Genomic DNA, 8,075 nt, shown 5'->3' with positions numbered 1-8,075 from the left:
GGTATCCATTTCGGTGCAACAAGACCAAGACCATTCCAACGGCAGGATGGAGGTCACCGTGGAGCCCAAGTCGGCGTCACCACCAGAGCCTTTGACAGGCGAGGACCAACTTTAGTCAGGATGAGTGTACTAGATGTTCCCCTTTAAATTGGCCAATTGTTGGCACCCTTCCCGCTCAATATTTGGGAAGAGGCCCAGGGCCTTCGCCTATAAATAGGACTAGCCACCCACAGGGTAAGGCATCGAGCCATCCGACCGGCAAGAGAGAGAGAGACCACAAGAACAGACCCTCGCGAGGCTGTTCTTCCTTGTATTGTTCATCATCAACCCAAGAGGCAATCCACCACACCACACACTGGAGTAGGGTATTACACCACAATGGTGGCCTGAACCAGTATAAACCCTGTGTCTCTTGTGTTGTTCTTCTGGTAGTTTAGATCCTAGCGATTCGGCGAGGAACAGGTAGGTAGAAGGCGAAACCTCCGCGGGCACCCCAGTGTTCGAACCTCAAGGGTCTGCCGGAACCCTAAATCCGACAGACAGGTCTATTGGGTTGCTTCAGATGGATGCTTCCAATGATTCTAGATGGTCTGCCATAATATCCGGCAAATGCTGGGAGCTATGTCGTCTTTGATAGTCTAGACTGGTAGTAACAGTATTGTGCCTTCAGTTGAATGGAGATGCCCCTTTTGGGGCTGAAGCCTTTCCGAACCCTTTCTTGCCGTACCAGCAATACAAGCCCATATGGTCCACCTAGTTCCACTTTCCTGATTTTACTCTTGATGCTTAGGGTTTTCCCCTTTTATCTACCCTACTATGATCTGCGTAGGTGCTTTCTGTCATACTAGCAGTACTCCACCCTTCAAGCTAAAAAACACAGCACTCATAATTCCAAATCTTAGTTGTTCAAATATGATTGTGATATGATAGTGATATTAGTTAACAGACACATTTAGTTGGTTAGCTAAAGGTCCCACTTGAGTTTCCAAATGCATGTCGCAACATATAGAGAGACAGCAAAATTGCATTTATTTGTCACTTGTTGACTGTACTTTATTGTACAAACCAAATCTTAGTTGTTATTTCAAAGCAAACATCGGTTGCTAACTACCCTTTGCATGGTTTGCAGCTTCAGATCTGTCATCCCACTACCACGGTCAACACTATACTCATCATGCTTACGATTTCCCCATTTTATGATGACCACGATCAGCCTACATGGTTTGTGTCGTAATAGCACTGCTCCACCCATCAAGTAAACAAGCTTAGTTGTACAAATTCAAATATGATATTATGTTGATATTAGTAAAACTGAGACATGTTTAATTGGTCAGCTAAATGTTCCTACTTTATTTTTGAAATGCATGTGAGCCACATATGAAGAGACTGGAAGGAATAGTATTTCTCTGTGCGCTCTGGTTCATCATGGGTGGCAACAAACATTGTATAGAAAGACTTGTAATATCTTCAATCTGCTTGCTCTTCTGCTCTTCTTTAACATGGTCCTCTTCTCTTCTTTAATAAGTGTGTTCCTTGTTGGTAAGAGTAGCAGAGACATTAGCGGTCAACTGGTCAGGTCGAGTTGTTCTCCCTTAGTATATTTTGAATTTGTCAGGTCAGGTCGACTTGTTCTTCTTTACTATATGTTGACAATGTCATCTGTGAAGTATCATCACTTCTGGAGCTCTCATATTTTGAGTAGTAGGCCACATTATATTAATGCACACACACCAAATTACATCATGCATGGCATCTCTTAGAAGAATTGCAGAGATAGCACAAAGGGGTTTACAGGGAGGCAGTATTGGATTAGAATCACTTCTGCATTACAAAGATAATCTCACTTGTTTTTATGTTTTCATGCATGTCAGGTATTGAACATGATCAAAATGAATATGAGAATGGGCGCACGAGAGGAATATTGTGGAACAATCCACTGGCTAACAAACTTGGCATGGTGGAGGATGGCCTATCTTATTCACCCATCAAGGTGCTTGCTCTAACTTGGCAAGGCTATATTGGCCGCACATATTTTGCATATGACCTCTTGCATTACTTCTACTTTGTTACACCACCATCTGCTTAGTTTAAGCATCATATATGAGTCTATGCCATACCTATCCATTTTCTGTACCTATTTCATGTGTCATCATACTATGTTTTTCCAGTCAAATGTTGTTCTTTCATAATAGATGTCCAAAAGGAAGAGGGTGAGTGTAGATCCTCAAGGAGTACAAACTAGGTATTTGGAAAAGGTAGTGATACCTGTTAAATCAGATAGATCAGCAGCCACAGAAAACATAGGCCCAACTGTACCACACTTTACCCCTACTCCACTGGCAAAACCCCTATTAGAACTGCAGAGAGCCCAGCATCAGGTATTGTCTATGATATCAATTCAAAATTTGAACTCCTAAATTTCTGCATGTGCCTTACCTTCTCTCTTGTATGAAAACTAATTTCAGATGAATCTCCTTCCTCAAAGGATCATAGGATCTCACAACAATACTGGGCACTGCATTGCTCTTGTCAGTACCTCTTGCCCTTTGTCAGCATACTTACACTCATTGTTGTTAAATTATGTAGCATCACTATAAATGTTCGCTTCTTTATCCTCCCTTTGCTCGAAATTATAAGATCTATATTTACTCTTAGATAAATGTAGAATTAACACAATGGTTATGAAGTTCTGGATTGCTCATGTAAGTACCTGTTGTCATGTACTCCCTCTGTATTGAATTAATTGTTGCTCAATTGGATGTATTTAGAACTTAATAGTGATAGATACATCCATTTTAGCGACAAGTAATAACGAGCGATGGTAGTATTACTGTACTTGCATTATGAGATAGTTGATTGTCTAGCATTACTCTGCATCTTATCTGCCCTCCCCTCCACTTTCTCCAAATTATCAGATCTACATTTACTCTTACCAAAATGTTGAATAAAGCCAATGCCACTGCACACGTTGATGTCTGCATTCCTCTTGTCAGTACCTTTTGCCTTATAACGTTGTACTTAATTACTTGCTATTTGATTATGTATCATCACTCTACACCTGAGCTTCATTATCCTCTATTTCATCCAATATTATTTGATATATATTTACTTTTTACAAATGTTGAATAAAGGCACCGCTTATAAAGAAGTTTCTTTGGAGAATTTATTGAATGATCCTTCCATCAACATGGAGAACGGCTTTGTCCAGCCCGTGTTAACATGTAATGTAAGTTCATCCTTCTCAAGCCTTCAAATTTTGTTCTAGTATAGATTTGGATAGGCATCATTTCCTCCACTGTTGTTTACTTTGGTGTTTACATCTGATTGGATGTTTGCAACAACTACCAGTTTTAAATTGTAGTTGTAAAAACATGTTCCTTATGTAGAACAGATCCATTTATTTGCTTATATAATTGTGAAACCTGTTATGTGCCTCCTTGTTTCTCTTTCACAATCGTATCTCTTATGACAGGCAGAACTTTAGGGAAGATAGTGAGCCAAACCATCTTGAAGAGAGTGAGATGACCCCAAGTTCATGTCTTGATGAAGACAGTGAGTTGAAGCTACTCAGCAGCAGCTGCAAGATAATCTCTGTGTAGTTGCTGCCTCAATCAGTTCGACTTGTTCAGTCTCAACTTAAAGTGGAAAGGCTTGCTTCAGCTCAGCTCCAACTTGATGTCAATGATGTAACCGCAGAGGACATCCATGTGTGCTTTCTTTCTACGCAGCTATGGTTAGAGCATCTATTGTTGACACAACTCAGGTCTCATTAGCTTGTTCTGCTGCTTTTGGTGCACTGCCAGGGCAGGCCTAATACCTTCTGAAGTGCTCTCAATTTTGTATATTCTTTTGTTGACGCGTTTTATGCACTGGTGGCGACCTTTGATGCCCAGTGTATGTAATCTATGGTCATGTTGCACTTTATTATCACCGGTAGCAAACTTTGATGCCTAGTGGATGTAATATGTCGTAATTTCTTTGTTGTATAGTCTAGGTTTATTCTTGGTCGGTATGCTGTAATTTAGGCTGGAAGATTCAATGGATCTCAATGTTGTCGGTCTTCAGGCCGGCCCGTAACTCGCTATATATGGGCCAAAATGTGGGCCTATAATCATCTTGGGCCATTAGCAGGTCTAAACATATAGTATTTTTTCACCTTTAACAGGCCGAATAAAGTTCTGGACGGCTGGGCCAGAGAATACCATGGGCTTTTAACAGGATACAAACTAGATTGGGCTAGCATTGAGCCAAAAAATTGACGGGCCAATACAGGATGAAACTGCCTTAGGCCCATGTTTGGCCCAAATAGAATGATCCTTTAAAAGGCCAAAATATATCTTGGGCCCTGTTTGGCCCAATAAAATTATGGGTCTTTTACATCTGTATACCTAACTTGAACTCACTACTCACATTTGCCTCTAATTCGAAAGCCTGCTCAGAAATGCCCATATGCCGTCATGTTCCCTTATAGAATTGTCGTTTCGTGTCGTTTTCATCTAGTCAAGGTTGTTTGACTGGTAAGCGGTCGTTTCTTTGACATTTTTGCCCCTTTGTCCTTACACCTGGGCCCAGGTCACCGGTTCACTCTCTCTCCCTTGCATTCTCTCGCCTGAGTTGCACGCTCTCTCTTTCTCCCCTAAATCACCTCCGGCCATAACCCTAACCCTAGCTCACTCGATCCCAACTCCTAAGGCTCGATCTACTAATGGCAGCCATGATGGAGCTTCAGATTTGAATCTGTTTCGCACTCTGCTACGGCGTGAAGGAGACACAAGCGATGGGATGGATGGGGACAGCAGTTATGGCGGCGGTGAACGAGGGAGCACACTGCAGCCACAGAAGAATGCTTCGGCCGGGTAAGTTTCTCTTCTAATCTGGTGCAGTCTCATGCCGTTTGTAGTTTGATTTGTTATTGTAGTTCAATTTGTTTACCTAGTTCATAGTGCTCATGGCGTTGGGATCTATATCTGTTTTCCATGGTCATCGTAGGATGGACCTCGATAAAGCAGTTGGGCTGGAATGTAGAATTGAAACCACACTTCTAGCTAGTGCTGGCATAAAAGCATCCAATACAGGATTCTCTTTTCCTTTTGTTGTTGACAATCAATGGACTTTTAATCAGTTTAGATCTGCCATGTGTGCTCAATATCCATGGGGTCCATATGATGTACTGGAATTCAGGTACTGGGACATTGACAAATTAGCATGGGTCCCTATCCAGTGTGATGATGAGCTTGGTATCATGTTTGCAATACATGATTCTTTCCCTGCTAAACTAGAAATCAGTGTCATATAAAGGTAGAGAGGAGAGATGGAGAGCAGAGGAACAAGATCTCAGTCTAGGTCTAGAGGTAAAGGTAGAACTAACCAATCAAGGGGCAGAAAAATAATAGCTCATAGTAGAGGCAGCAGTTCCATGTAGGCACCAGGAACACCTAGTGTAGAAGTTCCTAGGCATGCAGGCCCCTCTCATAGTAGAGATTCAGGTGACCCCTACACTGAAGAGGGACTACCAGATGATTGGCCAAGTGATGATGAGGATGAAAGGTTGTTTCCACAGTTTGTAATAAGGAAGAAGGGCAAGGAGAAAGATGATGAGGAGGAAGATTATGTTCCACCCCCTGAAGGCATGTTTGGTGAGGCAGGTGAAGATGAGAAGGAGGAGGACATGGACATGGGATACTCTGAAACATCTGATGAGGAAAGACTAGATGTTCAATACAATAGAGATGATCCTTCTTTGAAAGAGAGAACAATATTTTTCCAATGCTTTAGACTGTAGAAATGCTCTTGCGACCTTCTCAATAAAGACTCAAAGTGAATTTGTGATAGACAAGAGTGACATACTAGGTTGACAGTATATTGTGCTTATAAGAGGTTTCAATGGAGGATGCATGCCTCCTTAATGAGGCATAGAACACTGTTTCAAGTACTAAATATAGCAAGTAACTTTGCATTTGTAGTTAGCAGCATTGATACTGTAGTTTGTTTGTTGCAGCACATAGGTTCTAACATGTGTTTGAACTATCATGAATGCAGGTTAAAGTGAACAAAACTGCTCATACATGTCCCAGTGTGGGCAGGAGGAAAAGATTGAGGTCAACTATGAGTAGATGGGTTGCTGATGCTGTGAAGGCCTAGATTTTAGAGGATCCAGAAGCGGGACCAACAGAACTACAGAAAAATTTGAAGAAGTATGGTCTGGCAGTTCCATATATGAGAGTATTCTATGGGAAGCAAATGGCACTTGACAATATCTATGGTAAGTGGGTTGACTCTTTCCAGTTATTGTATACCTTCAAGGCATAAGTGGAGAAAGCATCTCCTGGCAGTGTAGTTAGCATTGATAAACACACTGTACAGTACAAACTGAATGGGGAGAGTAGACAAAAAGAGTGCTTTAGAAGAGTATTTGTTTCTTTCAAAGCAAGTTGGCAAGGTTTTTTGAATGGATGTAGGCCTTATCTTGCAGTAGATGCCACTGCATTAAATGGCAGATTTAGAAGGTAGCAAGTTAGTGCATGTGTTGTGGATGCTTGCAACTAGATCTTCCTAGTTGCATATGGAGTTGTAGAGGGTGAAAATATAGAGAGTTGGACTTGGTTTTTCCAGAATTTAAGAGATCTTATAGGACACCCACCAGGTCTTGTTATCCACACTGATGCATGCAAAGGCCTGGAGACTGCAGTGGAAGCTGTGTTCCTAGGTGTGGAGCACAGAGAATGCATGAGGCATTTGGCTGCAAATTTAACAAAAAAATTAGAGGAAAAATCTTTGATGAAAATCTATGGCCCTTCTCATTGACATACAGCATAAAGAAGCATAACTACCATCTTAGGCAGTTGCACAGTAAGGCTGGTGTGAAAGAGTACTTACAGGAGCATCACACCAAGCTATGGGCAAGGTCACTATCCAATGAAGTGTGCAAAATAGATTTTTGTTAATAACAATCTAGATGAGTCCTTTAATTCAAAGATTAGAAATTGTAAGGGTATACACATTGTGGACTTGCTAGACAAAATAAGACAATTTATAATGGAAAAGTTTGATCTTAGACAGCAGATTGCAGCTGCTACATTCCTTGGCCAAATCATAATCTCCAAAGTCATGAAAATGCTTCATGCAAAATCTAAGGACCTTGATATGGAGAGAGCAAAGAGAAGCACTACGAGGCAGAGATCACAAAAGTTAACAAGGGAAAGAGAGAGTGGAGATCAGTAAATTCAGAAACTAGGACTTGCAGTTGTAGAAAGTGGCAGTTAACTAGACAGCCTTGCATACATGCTTTGTATTTTACTACTTCAATGAGAGGCCCGGTAAGTGAGATTGATCGGTATGTACATGAGTACTTTTCTGTTGCTAGGTTCAATGCTACTTATGCTGAAAATTTGCCTATAATGGAGGGCAAACAACAGTGGGATGTGGTGGACCCTGGGTTTAAATTGTCTGCTCCATTGCAAAACAGGGCCCCTGGTAGACCTAGGAAGACAAGAATTAGGGAAAAAATTGAGGGAAAAGGACTTGGAGGAAGGAGAAAGAAATGTAGCAGGTGTGGAAGGCTTGTCCATCATGGCACTCACTGCAAGGAATCCATTGACCCAGCTTTTGGGGAAGAAGAGCACTGGGGGCTGAAAATGCAACAGATGATCATTTAGATGCTGAAACTGATGCTGAGAGTGCTACAGAGGTTGAAACTGATGCTGAAAATACTACAAAGGTTGAACCTGATGCTAAAAATGCTACAGAGGTTGAACCTGATGCTGCAATTGCTACAGATGCACCAACAGTGTCATCAATTGTAAGGTGCAATTGCTACAAATGTTCTCATTTCAATTTTTGCATCATTTAATGTTCTCATTTCCTTTTTTGCTTCATTTAATGTTATCATTTCAATTGTAGCCCAAGAAAGAACTACAAAAAGTAGCTGATAGAGGAATGTCACCAGCCAAGAAGAGGCTCAAGTATGCACCAGATCCTACAGTAGGATCTATAACTGGAAGCAACTAGCTAAGCAAAGAAGTGAGCAAAACTGTCACCACAAGGAGGATTTCAAGGCTCTTAACTAACCCTGCTTG

Source organism: Triticum aestivum, chromosome 4B, assembly GCF_018294505.1.
Source record: "Triticum aestivum cultivar Chinese Spring chromosome 4B, IWGSC CS RefSeq v2.1, whole genome shotgun sequence".
NCBI classification, from domain to species: Eukaryota; Viridiplantae; Streptophyta; class Magnoliopsida; order Poales; family Poaceae; genus Triticum; species Triticum aestivum.
The sequence above is the reverse complement of the archived record's forward strand: the minus strand, read 5'-3'. Positions refer to the sequence as shown.